This window comes from Schistocerca piceifrons, unplaced genomic scaffold (genome assembly GCF_021461385.2).
Source record: "Schistocerca piceifrons isolate TAMUIC-IGC-003096 unplaced genomic scaffold, iqSchPice1.1 HiC_scaffold_430, whole genome shotgun sequence".
NCBI lineage: Eukaryota > Metazoa > Arthropoda > Insecta > Orthoptera > Acrididae > Schistocerca > Schistocerca piceifrons.
Genome location: NW_025728657.1, coordinates 16705 through 38620, shown reverse-complemented (window position 1 = coordinate 38620; position 21916 = coordinate 16705). Strand labels below are relative to the sequence as shown.

Below are 21916 nucleotides of genomic sequence, written 5' to 3'. Positions count from 1 at the left end.
ATTTTTTTTTTTAACGCGTCGGACCAGAGTGTCAATTGCCTCACATCGAATAAGAAGTTCATTTGATATTGACGGCGAGCTTTTGCGCTGACTCAGCCACTGACGTGCGATCAGTTTGCACAAAACGCTAGGGCTCGTCCGGGATTTGAAACCCGGGACCCTCCTGCACCCAAAGCAGGAATCATACCCCTTTTTTTTTTTTTTTTTTTTAATGTCCTTTACTGTTGTGCAATCGTTGCATGGGGCCGTTACTAATAAAACGTCGCCTAAATGCTGTCTGCAAACTTATCGCGCTAAGCTCGTAACACACTATCGAAGACTGCTGGCACACGATGCAACAACAAATTGCACCAGTTGTTACGTCTCATACGTTGGAGCAGAGAATTGACGTGTTTTGTCGACACTCACTGGGCAATTGGAAAATTCGCAAGCATTCGAATTGCAATGTTTCCCACGTTTTCGCTCATTTCACGGTGCCGTTGAAGACGTTCTTCACCACCTGACACAGAAAAGGAACGCAGTCGGTAGGGCTTTTTTGATTCTTTTCCTTCAAAGGGAGTTAGTTTTCTAGTGAGTTCCTCTTATGGCATGCACTAGACAACCAGAACTGCTACAGCAGAGAGTCATTTTTGTTGTCAGCTGTAGTTGCATTATCACCAACGCAGAGCAATTCCATTGGCGTCGCATCAAAACGAATACCTGCCGAAACCCGGGATCGAACCAGGGACCTTTAGATCTCAGTCTAACGCTCTCCCAACTTTTTTTTTTTTTTTTTTTTTTTTATGATTTATGAACCAGTAGCTATAATGCGAGGAGGACGTGAAACAGCCTTTCGCAGGGTCAAAACTTGTCGTGACTTTTGCCGAAAAATTCCGTTTCGGTACCGTGAATCGAACCCGGGCCTCCTGGGTGAAAGCCAGGTATCCTAGCCACTTTTTTTTTTTTTTTTCTTTTTTTCATACCCCTTTTTTTTTCTTTTTTTTTTTTGAGTATACTACAGTAGCGCAAGACCCTCCCGACACGTGCAACTGGTACCGTTTAAAGCACTGCAGTGCCAGGAAACGGCGTAGCTGCATTCTTTTCCGTAGTGCTTACACCGCTACTAGACGTGCGGCTACCAAAGTATTAAAATTTCCGCCCGAACAGGGACTGGAACCCTGGACCCTTAAGGTTAAAAGCCTAATGCTCTACCGACTTTTTTTTTTTTTTTGTTTTTTTTAAATGCCTGCAATTCAGTCTCAGCTCATTATGAGCAAGTGAAAGCGTAATTATTATTCCTCTAACAAATATATCTATTGAAAAAAAAAAAAAATTTTTAAGGAACATCCACAACACAGCCACTTCAAAAGAAGTACACTACTGAAATTAAAATCCTAAAACATGACTATATAATGTAGACTGCTTTGTGAAATAAAGATTTAAAAAAAAGAAACACGAAAACTTCAGTCCTCGTGTAGAGAAGAAACATACATAAAGGTGGCAAATCCAGAAACAGTATAAAAAGAAAATGGCTCACACAGGTGACCTTAGCCAACACCCTCTCTTTCAAATGTCAGGCTAAGCATATTGGCAAAATCATCTCGGAGGCCTGGCAATCGCAAGCGCTGCCAGTAAGCAGTAAGCATGTACTGCCGAAACGCTAGGTGTCCATCCTCTTCATGACAACTGTTGACAAAATGTACGAAATGGCCAATCAACCACATGACGGTATGGAGCTTCGTTCGCGGAAAAAGGAAGAATCGGGCCGGACGATGATGTCAATAGTATAAGCGGCTTCAGCAGACCTAGTGACAAAGGCAAGTTGTTTCCTGAGCCAACGCCAATTAGCAAGGTGCCCACAGCAGGTGAATCGATGTTCAAGGGTATCCAGGAGACCACACGAGTACAGGTGTCCGTGTCAGAAAGACCAATACGGTGCAGTCGTACATTGGTGGGAACCAAATTATTTATTACCCTATACCACGTGGACGCCACGGCCATAGAGTGGATCGGCAGACTAACGTTCTTCCAGACGTCCTACCCCTAGACCAACGAGCCACCTGCTGGAGCAGTCAAGTTAATCCCAAGTAGTGCGCCTCACAGGGAACACAAACTTTCACGTGAATTCGCAAGATAAACGCTTTCTGCAGGCAGCACTCACCACTGATGAGAAGAATATAAAAGGCAACGAATAAAAAGCGAAATAACTGCATCGAGCACTGCTTATGAACAGCCGGCAGTGCCTCAGTTTCGGTATGTGGTTTCTCAGGGTTAAGAGAAGGCGAATGCACTAAACAAAAGAACATCGGGAAACCAAGCACCAACTCATAACGAAAAGATTGCACAATATACTGCAAGCAAAATTTCCAGAAGACGGATACTGAAGACGCCGCAGACAAAAGAATTATTCTATGCAGTAACGAATATCTAGGAAGCGTGAATTGCATGTGCTGCTCCACCACACAACTTCTTTTGATACTGTTTTACTTATTCTAAATTTTCATTACCTCATCGTCTCTAGAATACTGTGCGGTTATCACCTGGTTTCCAACAGCGATAGTAGTAAGTAAATCGACTAGAAAGTCTTTCAAAAGTAGGTCAGACACAAAAAAAAAATCGGAGCTGCGTGTAGCTCATGTCATTCTGCTTTCAATCGTGAATCTCCGGCTGGGAGTAGTGGCGTACTTCTGTAATCCAAGCTTCTGGGAGGGCCGTTGTGTGGGAGAGATCTGGAAACAACTACAGATTCGACCGTTCCACGAGCTCAGGAACGGCCGCGATGCCTTCATCGAGCTCTGCAGATCGACAGATGATAGTGTGGAAATTTCGGCAAGCGGTGGCTAAGGGTTAAGAGAAGCCAAACGCACTAAACACAAGAAAGTCGGGAAACCGAAGCACACAACTCATAACGAAAAGATTGCGGAATGCAGTGCGAAAGCAAAACTTCGAGAAGACCAACTCTGAAGCCATCGGCGAGCTAGGAATTATTCCGCACAAGAAGCGATCATGTAGGAAGAGCGAGCCGAAGCTGTCGCTCGACCACACAATAAATTTTTGCTTAATCCCAATTTGCAGTACCGGTTCGACACTAGAATACTGCGCCTTGGTTCTTCCAAAAGCGATAGTAATAAGCACGTCCACTGCAGTGTCATTTGGGGTAGTGAGTCAGACATGGGGAGGATATGAGGCGGTGGAATATGCAACGGCAGGGGCATTGCAGGGCGGCCGCCGACTCCTTGGGCTGTGGCGCGCCCGGTGCCGGCGGCGGCCTGGCTGGGCTGCTGGTGCCTCCATGTAGAGCTGCCGCCGAGCCCAGGCACCGTGCCGCTAACGAAGCGATTGCCTTTGGTGACATCTTTTGCAATAACGACTGCGCGAATCGACGGTATCTCGTAAGGAAGGAAAGAGCAGCAGCTGCCGCCGAGCCCAGGCGCCGTGCCTAACACGCAGAAGGTCCCCGGCTCGATTGCGGGCGGAAACCCGTTTTCGTCGCACTCAGCAAGACACTTGCTACGATCTCTACTGTGACCATTTAAATCAACTTCAAACGTTCCATCAGCAGGGTGCACATGGCTCAATGAAACATGAAACGGTTTCAGAACTGGTTTGTCGGATTTTAGCGCTGACTTGGAGGCCTGGAAATGCGCGAAACAGCCGCCCGCCATGCGATTTGTTACCGCACCGTTGTACAAAACGCAAGGGCTCGTCCGGGATTTGAACCCGGGACCTCCTGCACCCGAAGCAGGATCATACCCCTAGACCAACGAGCCTATTCGTTCCGAAAACGCACTGCATGTGAATGACGCCACCTTTGATGGTCTCACCATGTAGGGCTGCAGCTCAGCCAGCGTTCTCCCTGTCTGTCGCGGTTGGATTGTTTCCGATCGACGTCTTTTACTACAGGAACTTCACGAATCGGAGGGAGCTCGTAGCCGATGCCCTTGCTAACACAGAAGACAAACTGTTGCTATTACGAGTCTCCGGGTGGTACATGAAAAGAACCGTCGTTTCCGTGGTGTAGCGGTTATCACGTCTGCTTTACACGCAGAAGGTCCCCGGTTCGATCCCGGGCGGGAACACAACAATTTTAATCTATATTTCGGATTTCATTTCCGAGATGACCTCACGTCCGCGTATGCAGAGACAAGCAATGTCGTATGCTAGACGGATAGGCGTCATTTTACGGTCAAATACTGTTGCTCTCTTATTGCACCGGTATTTGGTAACTGAGAACGCCCTAGCTCCATTATGGCTGCAAAATTTATAATCCGGTTCTTCAGGGCTACTTCAAGTGCGCTTGCTACTGGCTTTCCTGAGCTCACCCTACTCGCCTTGTCACAGCTCTGTCAAAGTGTGATGCTAACTAATAATGAGAAACTCTTAGCCACGCTCAATCTTACATGCCACCCCTTGGTTGTTGCCGTCGCTAGTAAGATGAGGGTAGACTGTCGCACAATTAAGCTGAATCTCCACTCACGGTGCACATATCCCGCAAAGACAACCTTGTTTTCCGTTGCATGCAAAATTACCGTCTGCTTTTCTACCGAATTCCACCTACGTACTTTACTGGTGCCGCATTCTTGTTATATCCACGTGCTATAACAGGCGTCTACTCTTCATTGAGGAGCTGCAACCGGGGCTGAGTTCCACCTACTCTTCAGCACGGTCAAAATGGCAGGGCTCGTCCGGGATTTGAACCCGGGACCCTCCTGCACCCAAAGCAGGAATCATACCCCCTTTTTTTTTTTTTTTTTTAATTTTTTTTCGTTTTTAGATTGGGAAATTGCATCTGCTACCACCTGTACCCGAAACCTTCGTAATCGCCTTCACGCGTCGGACCAGAGTGTCAATTGCTCACGTCGAATAAGAAATTCGTTTGATATTGACGGCGAGCTTTTTGCGCTGACTCAGCCACTGACGTGCGATCAGTTTGCACAAAACGCGAGGGCTCGTCCGGATTTGAACCCGGGACCTCCTGCACCCTAAGCAGGAATTATACCCATTTTTTTTTTTTTTTTTTTTTTTTTTTTTTTTTGAACCTGTCTCCGCTGTTAGGACACTAAGCAGTGTGGTTAGGCTGCATTCAGCCCCCGTGGCAATGTCTTGCAGTCCTCCAGCTTTGTTGACCACAGTTAGGTGCCTCGATAAGAGGTGGACAGGTGTCGCATCGCTCTCGCCGTCACTTGTTACCACGAATCGTACTTAACGTAGTTTTCTGCAAGCGTCAGCGTAGCGTCAGTCGAGCTAAAGTCGGGCCAAGTCGCATAAGAGGAGCAACAAAATGCGCATTTCCGGTACCGGGAATCGAACCCCGGCCTCCTGGGTGAGAGCCAGGTACCCCAGCCACTTTTTTTTTTTTTTTATTTATTTTTTTTTTTAACGCGTCGGACCAGAGTGTCAATTGCTCACATCGAATAAGAAGTTCATTTGATATTGACGGCGAGCTTTTTGCGCTGACTCAGCCACTGACGTGCGATCAGTTTGCACAAAACGCTAGGGCTCGTCCGGGATTTGAACCCGGGACCTCCTGCACCCAAAGCAGGAATCATACCCCTTTTTTTTTTTTTTTTTTTTAATGTCCTTTACTGTTGTGCAATCGTTGCATGGGGCCGTACTAATAAAACGTCGCCTAAATGCTGTCTGCAAACTTATCGCGCTAAGCTCGTAACACACTATCGAAGACTGCTGGCACACGATGCAACAACAAATTGCACCAGTTGTTACGTCTCATACGTTGGAGCAGAGAATTGACGTGTTTTGTCGACACTCACTGGGCAATTGGAAAATTCGCAAGCATTTCGAATGCAATGTTTCCCACGTTTTCGCTCATTTCACGTGCCGTTGAAGACGTTCTTCACCACCTGACACAGAAAAAGGAACGCAGTCGGTAGGGCTTTTTTGATTCTTTTCCTTCAAAAGGGAGTTAGTTTTCTAGTGAGTTCCTCTTATGGCATGCACTAGACAACCAGAACTGCTACAGCAGAGAGTCATTTTTGTTGTCAGCTGTAGTTGCATTATCACCAACGCAGAGCAATTCCATTGGCGTCGCATCAAAACGAATACCTGCCGAAACCCGGGATCGAACCAGGGACCTTTAGATCTTCAGTCTAACGCTCTCCCAACTTTTTTTTTTTTTTTTTTTTTTATGATTTATGAACCAGTAGCTATAATGCGAGGAGGACGTGAAACAGCCTTTCGCAGGTCAAAACTTGTCGTGACTTTTGCCGAAAATTCCGTTTCGGTACCGGGAATCGAACCCGGGCCTCCTGGGTGAAAGCCAGGTATCCTAGCCACTTTTTTTTTTTTTTTTTTCTTTTTTCATACCCCTTTTTTTTTCTTTTTTTTTTTTGAGTATACTAACAGTAGCGCAAGACCCTCCCGACACGTGCAACTGGTACCGTTTAAAGCACTGCAGTGCCAGGAAACGGCGTAGCTGCATTCTTTTCCGTAGTGCTTACACCCGCTACTAGACGTGCGGCTACCAAAGTATTAAAATTTCGCCCGAACAGGGACTGGAACCCTGGACCCTTAGGTTAAAAGCCTAATGCTCTACCGACTTTTTTTTTTTTTTGTTTTTTTTTAAATGCCTGCAATTCAGTCTCAGCTCATTATGAGCAAGTGAAAGCGTAATTATTATTCCTCTAACAAATATATCTATTGAAAAAAAAAAAAAAAATTTTTAAGGAACATCCACAACACAGCCACTTCAAAAGAAGTACACTACTGAAATTAAAATCCTAAAACATGACTATATAATGTAGACTGCTTTGTGAAATAAAGATTTAAAAAAAAGAAACACGAAAACTTCAGTCCTCGTGTAGAGAAGAAACATACATAAAGGTGGCAAATCCAGAAACAGTATAAAAGAAAATGCTCACACAGGTGACCTTAGCCAACACCCTCTCTTTCAAATGTCAGGCTAAGCATATTGGCAAAATCATCTCGGAGGCCTGGCAATCGCAAGCGCTGCCAGTAAGCAGTAAGCATGTACTGCCGAAACGCTAGGTGTCCATCCTCTTCATGACAACTGTTGACAAAATGTACGAAATGGCCAATCAACCACATGACGGTATGGAGCTTCGTTCGCGGAAAAAAGGAAGAATCGGGCCGGACGATGATGTCAATAGTATAAGCGGCTTCAGCAGACCTAGTGACAAAGGCAAGTTGTTTCCTGAGCCAACGCCAATTAGCAAGGTGCCCACAGCAGGTGAATCGATGTTCAAGGGTATCCAGGAGACCACACCGAGTACAGGTGTCCGTGTCAGAAAGACCAATACGGTGCAGTCGTACATTGGTGGGAACCAAATTATTTATTACCCTATACCACGTGGACGCCACGGCCATAGAGTGGATCGGCAGACTAACGTTCTTCCAGACGTTCCTACCCCTAGACCAACGAGCCACCTGGCTGGAGCAGTCAAGTTAATCCCAAGTAGTGCGCCTCACAGGGAACACAAACTTTCACGTGAATTCGCAAGATAAACGCTTTCTGCAGGCAGCACTCACCACTGATGAGAAGAATATTAAAGGCAACGAATAAAAAGCGAAATAACTGCATCGAGCACTGCTTATGAACAGCCGGCAGTGCCTCAGTTTCGGTATGTGGTTTCTCAGGGTTAAGAGAAGGCGAATGCACTAAACAAAAGAACATCGGGAAACCAAGCACCAACTCATAACGAAAAGATTGCACAATATACTGCAAGCAAAATTTCCAGAAGACGGATACTGAAGACGCCGCAGACAAAAGAATTATTCTATGCAGTAACGAATATCTAGGAAGCGTGAATTGCATGTGCTGCTCCACCACACAACTTCTTTTGATACTGTTTTACTTATTCTAAATTTTCATTACCTCATCGTCTCTAGAATACTGTGCGGTTATCACCTGGTTTCCAACAGCGATAGTAGTAAGTAAATCGACTAGAAAGTCTTTCAAAGTAGGTCAGACACAAAAAAAAAATCGGAGCTGCGTGTAGCTCATGTCATTCTGCTTTCAATCGTGAATCTCCGGCTGGGAGTAGTGGCGTACTTCTGTAATCCAAGCTTCTGGGAGGCCGTTGTGTGGGAGAGATCTGGAAACAACTACAGATTCGACCGTTCCACGAGCTCAGGAACGGCCGCGATGCCTTCATCGAGCTCTGCAGATCGACAGATGATAGTGTGGAAATTTCGGCAAGCGGTGGCTAAGGGTTAAGAGAAGCCAAACGCACTAAACACAAGAAAGTCGGGAAACCGAAGCACACAACTCATAACGAAAAGATTGCGGAATGCAGTGCGAAAGCAAAACTTCGAGAAGACCAACTCTGAAGCCATCGGCGAGCTAGGAATTATTCCGCACAAGAAGCGATCATGTAGGAAGAGCGAGCCGAAGCTGTCGCTCGACCACACAATAAATTTTTGCTTAATCCCAATTTGCAGTACCGGTTCGACACTAGAATACTGCGCCTTGGTTCTTCCAAAAGCGATAGTAATAAGCACGTCCACTGCAGTGTCATTTGGGGTAGTGAGTCAGACATGGGGAGGATATGAGGCGGGTGGAATATGCAACGGCAGGGGCATTGCAGGGCGGCCGCCGACTCCTTGGGCTGTGGCGCGCCGGTGCCGGCGGCGGGCCTGGCTGGGCTGCTGGTGCCTCCATGTAGAGCTGCCGCCGAGCCCAGGCACCGTGCCGCTAACGAAGCGATTGCCTTTGGTGACATCTTTTGCAATAACGACTGCGCGAATCGACGGTATCTCGTAAGGAAGGAAAGAGCAGCAGCTGCCGCCGAGCCCAGGCGCCGTGCCTAACACGCAGAAGGTCCCCGGCTCGATTGCGGGCGGAAACCCGTTTTCGTCGCACTCAGCAAGACACTTGCTACGATCTCTACTGTGACCATTTAAATCAACTTCAAACGTTCCATCAGCAGGGTGCACATGGCTCAAATGAAACATGAAACGGTTTCAGAACTGGTTGTCGGATTTTAGCGCTGACTTGGAGGCCTGGAAATGCGCGAAACAGCCGCCGCCATGCGATTTGTTACCGCACCGTTGTACAAAACGCAAGGGCTCGTCCGGGATTTGAACCCGGGACCTCCTGCACCCGAAGCAGGAATCATACCCCTAGACCAACGAGCCTATTCGTTCCGAAAACGCACTGCATGTGAATGACGCCACCTTTGATGGTCTCACCATGTAGGGCTGCAGCTCAGCCAGCGTTCTCCCTGTCTGTCGCGGTTGGATTGTTTCCATCGACGTCTTTTACTACAGGAACTTCACGAATCGGAGGGAGCTCGTAGCCGATGCCCTTGCTAACACAGAAGACAAACTGTTGCTATTACGAGTCTCCGGGTGGTACATGAAAAGAACCGTCGTTTCCGTGGTGTAGCGGTTATCACGTCTGCTTTACACGCAGAAGGTCCCCGGTTCGATCCCGGGCGGGAACACAACAATTTTAATCTATATTTCGGATTTCATTTCCGAGATGACCTCACGTCCGCGTATGCAGAGACAAGCAATGTCGTATGCTAGACGGATAGGGCGTCATTTACGGTCAAATACTGTTGCTCTCTTATTGCACCGGTATTTGGTAACTGAGAACGCCCCTAGCTCCATTATGGCTGGCAAAATTTATAATCCGGTTCTTCAGGGCTACTTCAAGTGCGCTTGCTACTGGCTTTCCTGAGCTCACCCTACTCGCCTTGTCACAGCTCTGTCAAAGTGTGATGCTAACTAATAATGAGAAACTCTAGCCACGCTCAATCTTACATGCCACCCCTTGGTTGTTGCCGTCGCTAGTAAGATGAGGGTAGACTGTCGCACAATTAAGCTGAATCTCCACTCACGGTGCACATATCCCGCAAAGACAACCTTGTTTTCCGTTGCATGCAAAATTACCGTCTGCTTTTCCTACCGAATTCCACCTACGTACTTTACTGGTGCCGCATTCTTGTTATATCCACGTGCTATAACAGGCGTCTACTCTTCATTGAGGAGCTGCAAACCGGGGCTGAGTTCCACCTACTCTTCAGCACGGTCAAAATGGCAGGGCTCGTCCGGGATTTGAACCCGGGACCTCCTGCACCCAAAGCAGGAATCATACCCCCTTTTTTTTTTTTTTTTTTTTAATTTTTTTTCGTTTTTAGATTGGGAAATTGCATCTGCTACCACCTGTACCCGAAACCTTCGTAATCGCCTTCACGCGTCGGACCAGAGTGTCAATTGCTCACGTCGAATAAGAAATTCGTTTGATATTGACGGCGAGCTTTTTGCGCTGACTCAGCCACTGACGTGCGATCAGTTTGCACAAAACGCGAGGGCTCGTCCGGGATTTGAACCGGGACCTCCTGCACCCTAAGCAGGAATTATACCCATTTTTTTTTTTTTTTTTTTTTTTTTTTTTTTTTTGAACCTGTCTCCGCTGTTAGGACACTAAGCAGTGTGGTTAGCTGCATTCAGGCCCCCGTGGCAATGTCTTGCAGTCCTCCAGCTTTGTTGACCACAGTTAGGTGCCTCGATAAGAGGTGGACAGGTGTCGCATCGCTCTCGCCGTCACTTGTTACCACGAATCGTACTTAACGTAGTTTTCTGCAAGCGTCAGCGTAGCGTCAGTCGAGCTAAGTCGGGCCAAGTCGCATAAGAGGAGCAACAAATGCGCATTTCCGGTACCGGGAATCGAACCCCGGCCTCCTGGGTGAGAGCCAGGTACCCCAGCCACTTTTTTTTTTTTTTTATTTATTTTTTTTTTTTAACGCGTCGGACCAGAGTGTCAATTGCTCACATCGAATAAGAAGTTCATTTGATATTGACGGCGAGCTTTTTGCGCTGACTCAGCCACTGACGTGCGATCAGTTTGCACAAAACGCTAGGGCTCGTCCGGGATTTGAACCCGGGACCTCCTGCACCCAAAGCAGGAATCATACCCTTTTTTTTTTTTTTTTTTTTAATGTCCTTTACTGTTGTGCAATCGTTGCATGGGGCCGTTACTAATAAAACGTCGCCTAAATGCTGTCTGCAAACTTATCGCGCTAAGCTCGTAACACACTATCGAAGACTGCTGGCACACGATGCAACAACAAATTGCACCAGTTGTTACGTCTCATACGTTGGAGCAGAGAATTGACGTGTTTTGTCGACACTCACTGGGCAATTGGAAAATTCGCAAGCATTTCGAATGCAATGTTTCCCACGTTTTCGCTCATTTCACGGTGCCGTTGAAGACGTTCTTCACCACCTGACACAGAAAAAGGAACGCAGTCGGTAGGGCTTTTTTGATTCTTTTCCTTCAAAGGGAGTTAGTTTTCTAGTGAGTTCCTCTTATGGCATGCACTAGACAACCAGAACTGCTACAGCAGAGAGTCATTTTTGTTGTCAGCTGTAGTTGCATTATCACCAACGCAGAGCAATTCCATTGGCGTCGCATCAAAACGAATACCTGCCGAAACCCGGGATCGAACCAGGGACCTTTAGATCTTCAGTCTAACGCTCTCCCAACTTTTTTTTTTTTTTTTTTTTTTTATGATTTATGAACCAGTAGCTATTAATGCGAGGAGGACGTGAAACAGCCTTTCGCAGGGTCAAAACTTGTCGTGACTTTTGCCGAAAATTCCGTTTCGGTACCGGGAATCGAACCCGGGCCTCCTGGGTGAAAGCCAGGTATCCTAGCCACTTTTTTTTTTTTTTTTTCTTTTTCATACCCCTTTTTTTTTCTTTTTTTTTTTGAGTATACTAACAGTAGCGCAAGACCCTCCCGACACGTGCAACTGGTACCGTTTAAAGCACTGCAGTGCCAGGAAACGGCGTAGCTGCATTCTTTTCCGTAGTGCTTACACCGCTACTAGACGTGCGGCTACCAAAGTATTAAAATTTCCGCCCGAACAGGGACTGGAACCCTGGACCCTTAGGTTAAAAGCCTAATGCTCTACCGACTTTCTTTTTTTTTTTGTTTTTTTTTAAATGCCTGCAATTCAGTCTCAGCTCATTATGAGCAAGTGAAAGCGTAATTATTATTCCTCTAACAAATATATCTATTGAAAAAAAAAAAAAAATTTTTAAGGAACATCCACAACACAGCCACTTCAAAAGAAGTACACTACTGAAATTAAAATCCTAAAACATGACTATATAATGTAGACTGCTTTGTGAAATAAAGATTAAAAAAAAGAACACGAAAACTTCAGTCCTCGTGTAGAGAAGAAACATACATAAAGGTGGCAAATCCAGAAACAGTATAAAAGAAAATGGCTCACACAGGTGACCTTAGCCAACACCCTCTCTTTCAAATGTCAGGCTAAGCATATTGGCAAAATCATCTCGGAGGCCTGGGCAATCGCAAGCGCTGCCAGTAAGCAGTAAGCATGTACTGCCGAAACGCTAGGTGTCCATCCTCTTCATGACAACTGTTGACAAAATGTACGAAATGGCCAATCAACCACATGACGGTATGGAGCTTCGTTCGCGGAAAAAAGGAAGAATCGGGCCGGACGGATGATGTCAATAGTATAAGCGGCTTCAGCAGACCTAGTGACAAAGGCAAGTTGTTTCCTGAGCCAACGCCAATTAGCAAGGTGCCCACAGCAGGTGAATCGATGTTCAAGGGTATCCAGGAGACCACACCGAGTACAGGTGTCCGTGTCAGAAAGACAATACGGTGCAGTCGTACATTGGTGGGAACCAAATTATTTATTACCCTATACCACGTGGACGCCACGGCCATAGAGTGGATCGGCAGACTAACGTTCTTCCAGACGTTCCTACCCCCTAGACCAACGAGCCACCTGGCTGGAGCAGTCAAGTTAATCCCAAGTAGTGCGCCTCACAGGGAACACAAACTTTCACGTGAATTCGCAAGATAAACGCTTTCTGCAGGCAGCACTCACCACTGATGAGAAGAATATTAAAGGCAACGAATAAAAAGCGAAATAACTGCATCGAGCACTGCTTATGAACAGCCGGCAGTGCCTCAGTTTCGGTATGTGGTTTCTCAGGGTTAAGAGAAGGCGAATGCACTAAACAAAAGAACATCGGGAAACCAAGCACCCAACTCATAACGAAAAGATTGCACAATATACTGCAAGCAAAATTTCCAGAAGGACGGATACTGAAGACGCCGCAGACAAAAGAATTATTCTATGCAGTAACGAATATCTAGGAAGCGTGAATTGCATGTGCTGCTCCACCACACAACTTCTTTTGATACTGTTTTACTTATTCTAAATTTTCATTACCTCATCGTCTCTAGAATACTGTGCGGTTATCACCTGGTTTCCAACAGCGATAGTAGTAAGTAAATCGACTAGAAAGTCTTTCAAAGTAGGTCAGACACAAAAAAAAAATCGGAGCTGCGTGTAGCTCATGTCATTCTGCTTTCAATCGTGAATCTCCGGCTGGGAGTAGTGGCGTACTTCTGTAATCCAAGCTTCTGGGAGGCCGTTGTGTGGGAGAGATCTGGGAAACAACTACAGATTCGACCGTTCCACGAGCTCAGGAACGGCCGCGATGCCTTCATCGAGCTCTGCAGATCGACAGATGATAGTGTGGAAATTTCGGCAAGCGGTGGCTAAGGGTTAAGAGAAGCCAAACGCACTAAACACAAGAAAGTCGGGAAACCGAAGCACACAACTCATAACGAAAAGATTGCGGAATGCAGTGCGAAAGCAAAACTTCGAGAAGACCAACTCTGAAGCCATCGGCGAGCTAGGAATTATTCCGCACAAGAAGCGATCATGTAGGAAGAGCGAGCCGAAGCTGTCGCTCGACCACACAATAAATTTTTGCTTAATCCCAATTTGCAGTACCGGTTCGACACTAGAATACTGCGCCTTGGTTCTTCCAAAAGCGATAGTAATAAGCACGTCCACTGCAGTGTCATTTGGGGTAGTGAGTCAGACATGGGGAGGATATGAGGCGGGTGGAATATGCAACGGCAGGGGCATTGCAGGGCGGCCGCCGACTCCTTGGGCTGTGGCGCGCCGGTGCCGCGGCGGCCTGGCTGGGCTGCTGGTGCCTCCATGTAGAGCTGCCGCCGAGCCCAGGCACCGTGCCGCTAACGAAGCGATTGCCTTTGGTGACATCTTTTGCAATAACGACTGCGCGAATCGACGGTATCTCGTAAGGAAGGAAAGAGCAGCAGCTGCCGCCGAGCCCAGGCGCCAGTGCCTAACACGCAGAAGGTCCCCGGCTCGATTGCGGGCGGAAACCCGTTTTCGTCGCACTCAGCAAGACACTTGCTACGATCTCTACTGTGACCATTTAAATCAACTTCAAACGTTCCATCAGCAGGGTGCACATGGCTCAAATGAAACATGAAACGGTTTCAGAACTGGTTGTCGGATTTTAGCGCTGACTTGGAGGCCTGGAAATGCGCGAAACAGCCGCCGCCATGCGATTTGTTACCGCACCGTTGTACAAAACGCAAGGGCTCGTCCGGGATTTGAACCCGGGACCTCCTGCACCCGAAGCAGGAATCATACCCCTAGACCAACGAGCCTATTCGTTCCGAAAACGCACTGCATGTGAATGACGCCACCTTGATGGTCTCACCATGTAGGGCTGCAGCTCAGCCAGCGTTCTCCCTGTCTGTCGCGGTTGATTGTTTCCATCGACGTCTTTTACTACAGGAACTTCACGAATCGGAGGGAGCTCGTAGCCGATGCCCTTGCTAACACAGAAGACAAACTGTTGCTATTACGAGTCTCCGGGTGGTACATGAAAAGAACCGTCGTTTCCGTGGTGTAGCGGTTATCACGTCTGCTTTACACGCAGAAGGTCCCCGGTTCGATCCCGGGCGGGAACACAACAATTTTAATCTATATTTCGGATTTCATTTCCGAGATGACCTCACGTCCGCGTATGCAGAGACAAGCAATGTCGTATGCTAGACGGATAGGGCGTCATTTTACGGTCAAATACTGTTGCTCTCTTATTGCACCGGTATTTGGTAACTGAGAACGCCCCTAGCTCCATTATGGCTGGCAAAATTTATAATCCGGTTCTTCAGGGCTACTTCAAGTGCGCTTGCTACTGGCTTTCCTGAGCTCACCCTACTCGCCTTGTCACAGCTCTGTCAAAGTGTGATGCTAACTAATAATGAGAAACTCTTAGCCACGCTCAATCTTACATGCCACCCCTTGGTTGTTGCCGTCGCTAGTAAGATGAGGGTAGACTGTCGCACAATTAAGCTGAATCTCCACTCACGGTGCACATATCCCGCAAAGACAACCCTTGTTTTCCGTTGCATGCAAAATTACCGTCTGCTTTTCTACCGAATTCCACTACGTACTTTACTGGTGCCGCATTCTTGTTATATCCACGTGCTATAACAGGCGTCTACTCTTCATTGAGGAGCTGCAACCGGGGCTGAGTTCCACCTACTCTTCAGCACGGTCAAAATGGCAGGGCTCGTCCGGGATTTGAACCCGGGACCTCCATGCACCCCAAAGCAGGAATCATACCCCCCTTTTTTTTTTTTTTTTTTTTAATTTTTTTTCGTTTTAGATTGGGAAATTGCATCTGCTACCGACCTGTACCCGAAACCCTTCGTAATCGCCTTCACGCGTCGGACCAGAGTGTCAATTGCTCACGTCGAATAAGAAATTCGTTTGATATTGACGGCGAGCTTTTTGCGCTGACTCAGCCACTGACGTGCGATCAGTTTGCACAAAACGCGAGGGCTCGTCCGGGATTTGAACCCGGGACCTCCTGCACCCTAAGCAGGAATTATACCCATTTTTTTTTTTTTTTTTTTTTTTTTTTTTTTTTGAACCTGTCTCCGCTGTTAGGACACTAAGCAGTGTGGTTAGCTGCATTCAGCCCCCGTGGCAATGTCTTGCAGTCCTCCAGCTTTGTTGACCACAGTTAGGTGCCTCGATAAGAGGTGGACAGGTGTCGCATCGCTCTCGCCGTCACTTGTTACCACGAATCGTACTTAACGTAGTTTTCTGCAAGCGTCAGCGTAGCGTCAGTCGAGCTAAGTCGGGCCAAGTCGCATAAGAGGAGCACAAAATGCGCATTTCCGGTACCGGGAATCGAACCCCGGCCTCCTGGGTGAGAGCCAGGTACCCCAGCCACTTTTTTTTTTTTTTTATTTATTTTTTTTTTTTAACGCGTCGGACCAGAGTGTCATTGCTCACATCGAATAAGAAGTTCATTTGATATGACGGCGAGCTTTTTGCGCTGACTCAGCCACTGACGTGCGATCAGTTTGCACAAAACGCTAGGGCTCGTCCGGGATTTGGAACCCGGGACCTCCTGCACCCAAAGCAGGAATCATACCCCTTTTTTTTTTTTTTTTTTTTAATGTCCTTTACTGTTGTGCAATCGTTGCATGGGGCCGTTACTAATAAAACGTCGCCTAAATGCTGTCTGCAAACTTATCGCGCTAAGCTCGTAACACACTATCGAAGACTGCTGGCACACGATGCAACAACAAATTGCACCAGTTGTTACGTCTCATACGTTGGAGCAGAGAATTGACGTGTTTTGTCGACACTCACTTGGGCAATTGGAAAATTCGCAAGCATTTCGAATGCAATGTTTCCCACGTTTTCGCTCATTTCACGGTGCCGTTGAAGACGTTCTTCACCACCTGACACAGAAAAAGGAACGCAGTCGGTAGGGCTTTTTTGATTCTTTTCCTTCAAAGGGAGTTAGTTTTCTAGTGAGTTCCTCTTATGGCATGCACTGAGACAACCAGAACTGCTTACAGCAGAGAGGTCATTTTTTGTTGTCAGCTGTAGTTGCATTATCACCAACGCAGAGCAATTCCATTGGCGTCGCATCAAAACGAATACCTGCCGAAACCCGGGATCGAACCAGGGACCTTTAGATCTTCAGTCTAACGCTCTCCCAACTTTTTTTTTTTTTTTTTTTTTTTATGATTTATGAACCAGTAGCTATAATGCGAGGAGGACGTGAAACAGCCTTTCGCAGGGTCAAAACTTGTCGTGACTTTTGCCGAAAAATTCCGTTTCGGTACCGGGAATCGAACCCGGCCTCCTGGGTGAAAGCCAGGTATCCTAGCCACTTTTTTTTTTTTTTTTCTTTTTTCATACCCCTTTTTTTTTCTTTTTTTTTTTTGAGTATACTAACAGTAGCGCAAGACCCTCCCGACACGTGCAACTGGTACCGTTTAAAGCACTGCAGTGCCAGGAAACGGCGTAGCTGCATTCTTTTCCGTAGTGCTTACACCGCTACTAGACGTGCGGCTACCAAAGTATTAAAATTTCCGCCCGAACAGGGACTGGAACCCTGGACCCTTAGGTTAAAAGCCTAATGCTCTACCGACTTTTTTTTTTTTTTTGTTTTTTTTTAAATGCCTGCAATTCAGTCTCAGCTCATTATGAGCAAGTGAAAGCGTAATTATTATTCCTCTAACAAATATATCTATTGAAAAAAAAAAAAAAATTTTTAAGGAACATCCACAACACAGCCACTTCAAAAGAAGTACACTACTGAAATTAAAATCCTAAAACATGACTATATAATGTAGACTGCTTTGTGAAATAAAGATTTAAAAAAAAGAAACACGAAAACTTCAGTCCTCGTGTAGAGAAGAAACATACATAAAGGTGGCAAATCCAGAAACAGTATAAAAGAAAATGGCTCACAACAGGTGACCTTAGCCAACACCCTCTCTTTCAAATGTCAGGCTAAGCATATTGGCAAAATCATCTCGGAGGCCTGGCAATCGCAAGCGCTGCCAGTAAGCAGTAAGCATGTACTGCCGAAACGCTAGGTGTCCATCCTCTTCATGACAACTGTTGACAAAATGTACGAAATGGCCAATCAACCACATGACGGTATGGGAGCTTCGTTCGCGGAAAAAAAGGAAGAATCGGGCCGGACGATGATGTCAATAGTATAAGCGGCTTCAGCAGGACTAGTGACAAAGGCAAGTTGTTTCCTGAGCCAACGCCAATTAGCAAGGTGCCCACAGCAGGTGAATCGATGTTCAAGGGTATCCAGGAGACCACACCGAGTACAGGTGTCCGTGTCAGAAAGACCAATACGGTGCAGTCGTACATTGGTGGGAACCAAATTATTTATTACCCTATACCACGTGGACGCCACGGCCATAGAGTGGATCGGCAGACTAACGTTCTTCCAGACGTTCCTACCCCTAGACCAACGAGCCACCTGGCTGGAGCAGTCAAGTTAATCCCAAGTAGTGCGCCTCACAGGGAACACAAACTTTCACGTGAATTCGCAAGATAAACGCTTTCTGCAGGCAGCACTCACCACTGATGAGAGAATATTAAAGGCAACGAATAAAAAGCGAAATTAACTGCATCGAGCACTGCTTATGAACAGCCGGCAGTGCCTCAGTTTCGGTATGTGGTTTCTCAGGGTTAAGAGAAGGCGAATGCACTAAACAAAAGAACATCGGGAAACCAAGCACCAACTCATAAACGAAAAGATTGCACAATATACTGCAAGCAAAATTTCCAGAAGACGGATACTGAAGACGCCGCAGACAAAAGAATTATTCTATGCAGTAACGAATATCTAGGAAGCGTGAATTGCATGTGCTGCTCACCACACAACTTCTTTTGATACTGTTTTACTTATTCTAAATTTTCATTACCTCATCGTCTCTAGAATACTGTGCGGTATCACCTGGTTTCCAACAGCGATAGTAGTAAGTAAATCGACTAGAAAGTCTTTCAAAGTAGGTCAGACACAAAAAAAAAAATCGGAGCTGCGTGTAGCTCATGTCATTCTGCTTTCAATCGTGAATCTCCGGCTGGGAGTAGTGGCGTACTTCTGTAATCCAAGCTTCCTGGGAGGCCGTTGTGTGGGAGAGATCTGGAAACAACTACAGATTCGACCGTTCCACGAGCTCAGGAACGGCCGCGATGCCTTCATCGAGCTCTGCAGATCGACAGATGATAGTGTGGAAATTTCGGCAAGCGGTGGCTAAGGGTTAAGAGAAGCCAAACGCACTAAACACAAGAAAGTCGGGAAACCGAAGCACACAACTCATAACGAAAAGATTGCGGAATGCAGTGCGAAAGCAAAACTTCGAGAAGACCAACTCTGAAGCCATCGGCGAGCTAGGAATTATTCCGCACAAGAAGCGATCATGTAGGAAGAGCGAGCCGAAGCTGTCGCTCGACCACACAATAAATTTTGCTTAATCCAATTTGCAGTACCGGTTCGACACTAGAATACTGCGCCTTGGTTCTTCCAAAAGCGATAGTAATAAGCACGTCCACTGCAGTGTCATTTGGGGTAGTGAGTCAGACATGGGGAGGATATGAGGCGGGTGGAATATGCAACGGCAGGGGCATTGCAGGGCGGCCGCCGACTCCTTGGGCTGTGGCGCGCCGGTGCCGGCGGCGGCCTGGCTGGGCTGCTGGTGCCTCCATGTAGAGCTGCCGCCGAGCCCAGGCACCGTGCCGCTAACGAAGCGATTGCCTTTGGTGACATCTTTTGCAATAACGACTGCGCGAATCGACGGTATCTCGTAAGGAAGGAAAGAGCAGCAGCTGCCGCCGAGCCCAGGCGCCGTGCCTAACACGCAGAAGGTCCCCGGCTCGATTGCGGGCGGAAACCCGTTTTCGTCGCACTCAGCAAGACACTTGCTACGATCTCTACTGTGACCATTTAAATCAACTTCAAACGTTCCATCAGCAGGTGCACATGGCTCAAATGAAACATGAAACGGTTTCAGAACTGGTTGTCGGATTTTAGCGCTGACTTGGAGGCCTGGAAATGCGCGAAACAGCCGCCGCCATGCGATTTGTTACCGCACCGTTGTACAAAACGCAAGGGCTCGTCCGGATTTGAACCCGGGACCCTCCTGCAACCCCGAAGCAGGAATCATACCCCTAGACCAACGAGCCTATTCGTTCCGAAAACGCACTGCATGTGAATGACGCCAACCTTTGATGGTCTCACCATGTAGGGCTGCAGCTCAGCCAGCGTTCTCCCTGTCTGTCGCGGTTGGATTGTTTCCATCGACGTCTTTTACTACAGGACTTCACGAATCGGAGGGAGCTCGTAGCCGATGCCCTTGCTAACACAGAAGACAAACTGTTGCTATTACGAGTCTCCGGGTGGTACATGAAAAGAACCGTCGTTTCCGTGGTGTAGCGGTTATCACGTCTGCTTTACACGCAGAAGGTCCCCGGTTCGATCCCGGGCGGGAACACAACAATTTTAATCTATATTTCGGATTTCATTTCCGAGATGACCTCACGTCCGCGTATGCAGAGACAAGCAATGTCGTATGCTAGACGGATAGGGCGTCATTTTACGGTCAAATACTGTTGCTCTCTTATTGCACCGGTATTTGGTAACTGAGAACGCCCCTAGCTCCATTATGGCTGGCAAAATTTATAATCCGGTTCTTCAGGGCTACTTCAAGTGCGCTTGCTACTGGCTTTCCTGAGCTCCCCTACTCGCCTTGTCACAGCTCTGTCAAAGTGTGATGCTAACTAATAATGAGAAACTCTTAGCACATGCCACCCCTTGGTTGTTGCCGTCGCTAGTAAGATGAGGGTAGACTGTCGCACAATTAAGCTGAATCTCCACTCACGGTGCACATATCCCGCAAAGACAACCTTGTTTTCCGTTGCATGCAAAATTACCGTCTGCTTTTCTACCGAATTCCACCTACGTACTTTACTGGTGCCGCATTCTTGTTATATCCACGTGCTATAACAGGCGTCTACTCTTCATTGAGGAGCTGCAACCGGGGCTGAGTTCCACCTACTCTTCAGCACGGTCAAAATGGCAGGGCTCGTCCGGGATTTGAACCCGGACCTCCTGCACCCAAAGCAGGAATCATACCCCCTTTTTTTTTTTTTTTTTTAATTTTTTTCGTTTTTAGATTGGGAAATTGCATCTGCTACCACCTGTACCCGAAACCTTCGTAATCGCCTTCACGCGTCGGACCAGAGTGTCAATTGCTCACGTCGAATAAGAAATTCGTTTGATATTGACGGCGAGCTTTTTGCGCTGACTCAGCCACTGACGTGCGATCAGTTTGCACAAAACGCGAGGGCTCGTCCGGGATTTGAACCCGGGACCCTCCTGCAGCCCTAAGCAGGAATTATACCCATTTTTTTTTTTTTTTTTTTTTTTTTTTTTTTGAACCTGTCTCCGCTGTTAGGACACTAAGCAGTGTGGTTAGCTGCATTCAGCCCCCGTGGCAATGTCTTGCAGTCCTCCAGCTTTGTTGACCACAGTTAGGTGCCTCGATAAGAGGTGGACAGGTGTCGCATCGCTCTCGCCGTCACTTGTTACCACGAATCGTACTTAACGTAGTTTTCTGCAAGCGTCAGCGTAGCGTCAGTCGAGCTAAGTCGGGCCAAGTCGCATAAGAGGAGCAACAAAATGCGCATTTCCGGTACCGGGAATCGAACCCCGGCCTCCTGGGTGAGAGCCAGGTACCCCAGCCACTTTTTTTTTTTTTTTATTTATTTTTTTTTTTTAACGCGTCGGACCAGAGTGTCAATTGCTCACATCGAATAAGAAGTTCATTTGATATTGACGGCGAGCTTTTTGCGCTGACTCAGCCACTGACGTGCGATCAGTTTGCACAAAACGCTAGGGCTCGTCCGGGATTTGAACCCGGGACCTCCTGCACCCAAAGCAGGAATCATACCCTTTTTTTTTTTTTTTTTTTTTAATGTCCTTTACTGTTGTGCAATCGTTGCATGGGGCCGTTACTAATAAAACGTCGCCTAAATGCTGTCTGCAAACTTATCGCGCTAAGCTCGTAACACACTATCGAAGACTGCTGCACACGATGCAACAACAAATTGCACCAGTTGTTACGTCTCATACGTTGGAGCAGAGAATTGACGTGTTTTGTCGACACTCACTGGGCAATTGGAAAATTCGCAAGCATTTCGAATGCAATGTTTCCCACGTTTTCGCTCATTTCACGGTGCCGTTGAAGACGTTCTTCACCACCTGACACAGAAAAAGGAACGCAGTCGGTAGGGCTTTTTTG

At 47.0% G+C, this 21916-nt stretch overlaps 7 non-coding genes across 7 annotated transcripts; 4 read left to right on the top strand and 3 right to left on the bottom strand.

Annotated features, from left to right (window-relative positions):
- Window positions 1-3678: 3678 nt before the first annotated feature.
- On the bottom strand, window positions 3679-3749 carry Trnap-cgg. The gene has a single exon. It is a non-coding gene; the product is annotated as a tRNA-Pro (tRNA).
- Window positions 3750-3985: 236 nt separating this feature from the next.
- On the top strand, window positions 3986-4058 carry Trnav-uac. Its single transcript has one exon. It is a non-coding gene; the product is annotated as a tRNA-Val (tRNA).
- Window positions 4059-9021: 4963 nt separating this feature from the next.
- Window positions 9022-9093, bottom strand: Trnap-cgg. The gene has a single exon. It is a non-coding gene; the product is annotated as a tRNA-Pro (tRNA).
- A 235-nt stretch (window positions 9094-9328) lies between these two features.
- On the top strand, window positions 9329-9401 carry Trnav-uac. The gene has a single exon. It is a non-coding gene; the product is annotated as a tRNA-Val (tRNA).
- A 4970-nt stretch (window positions 9402-14371) lies between these two features.
- On the bottom strand, window positions 14372-14443 carry Trnap-cgg. Its single transcript has one exon. It is a non-coding gene; the product is annotated as a tRNA-Pro (tRNA).
- A 233-nt stretch (window positions 14444-14676) lies between these two features.
- On the top strand, window positions 14677-14749 carry Trnav-uac. Its single transcript has one exon. It is a non-coding gene; the product is annotated as a tRNA-Val (tRNA).
- Window positions 14750-20034: 5285 nt separating this feature from the next.
- Window positions 20035-20107, top strand: Trnav-uac. The gene has a single exon. It is a non-coding gene; the product is annotated as a tRNA-Val (tRNA).
- The last annotated feature ends 1809 nt before the right edge of the window (window positions 20108-21916 follow it).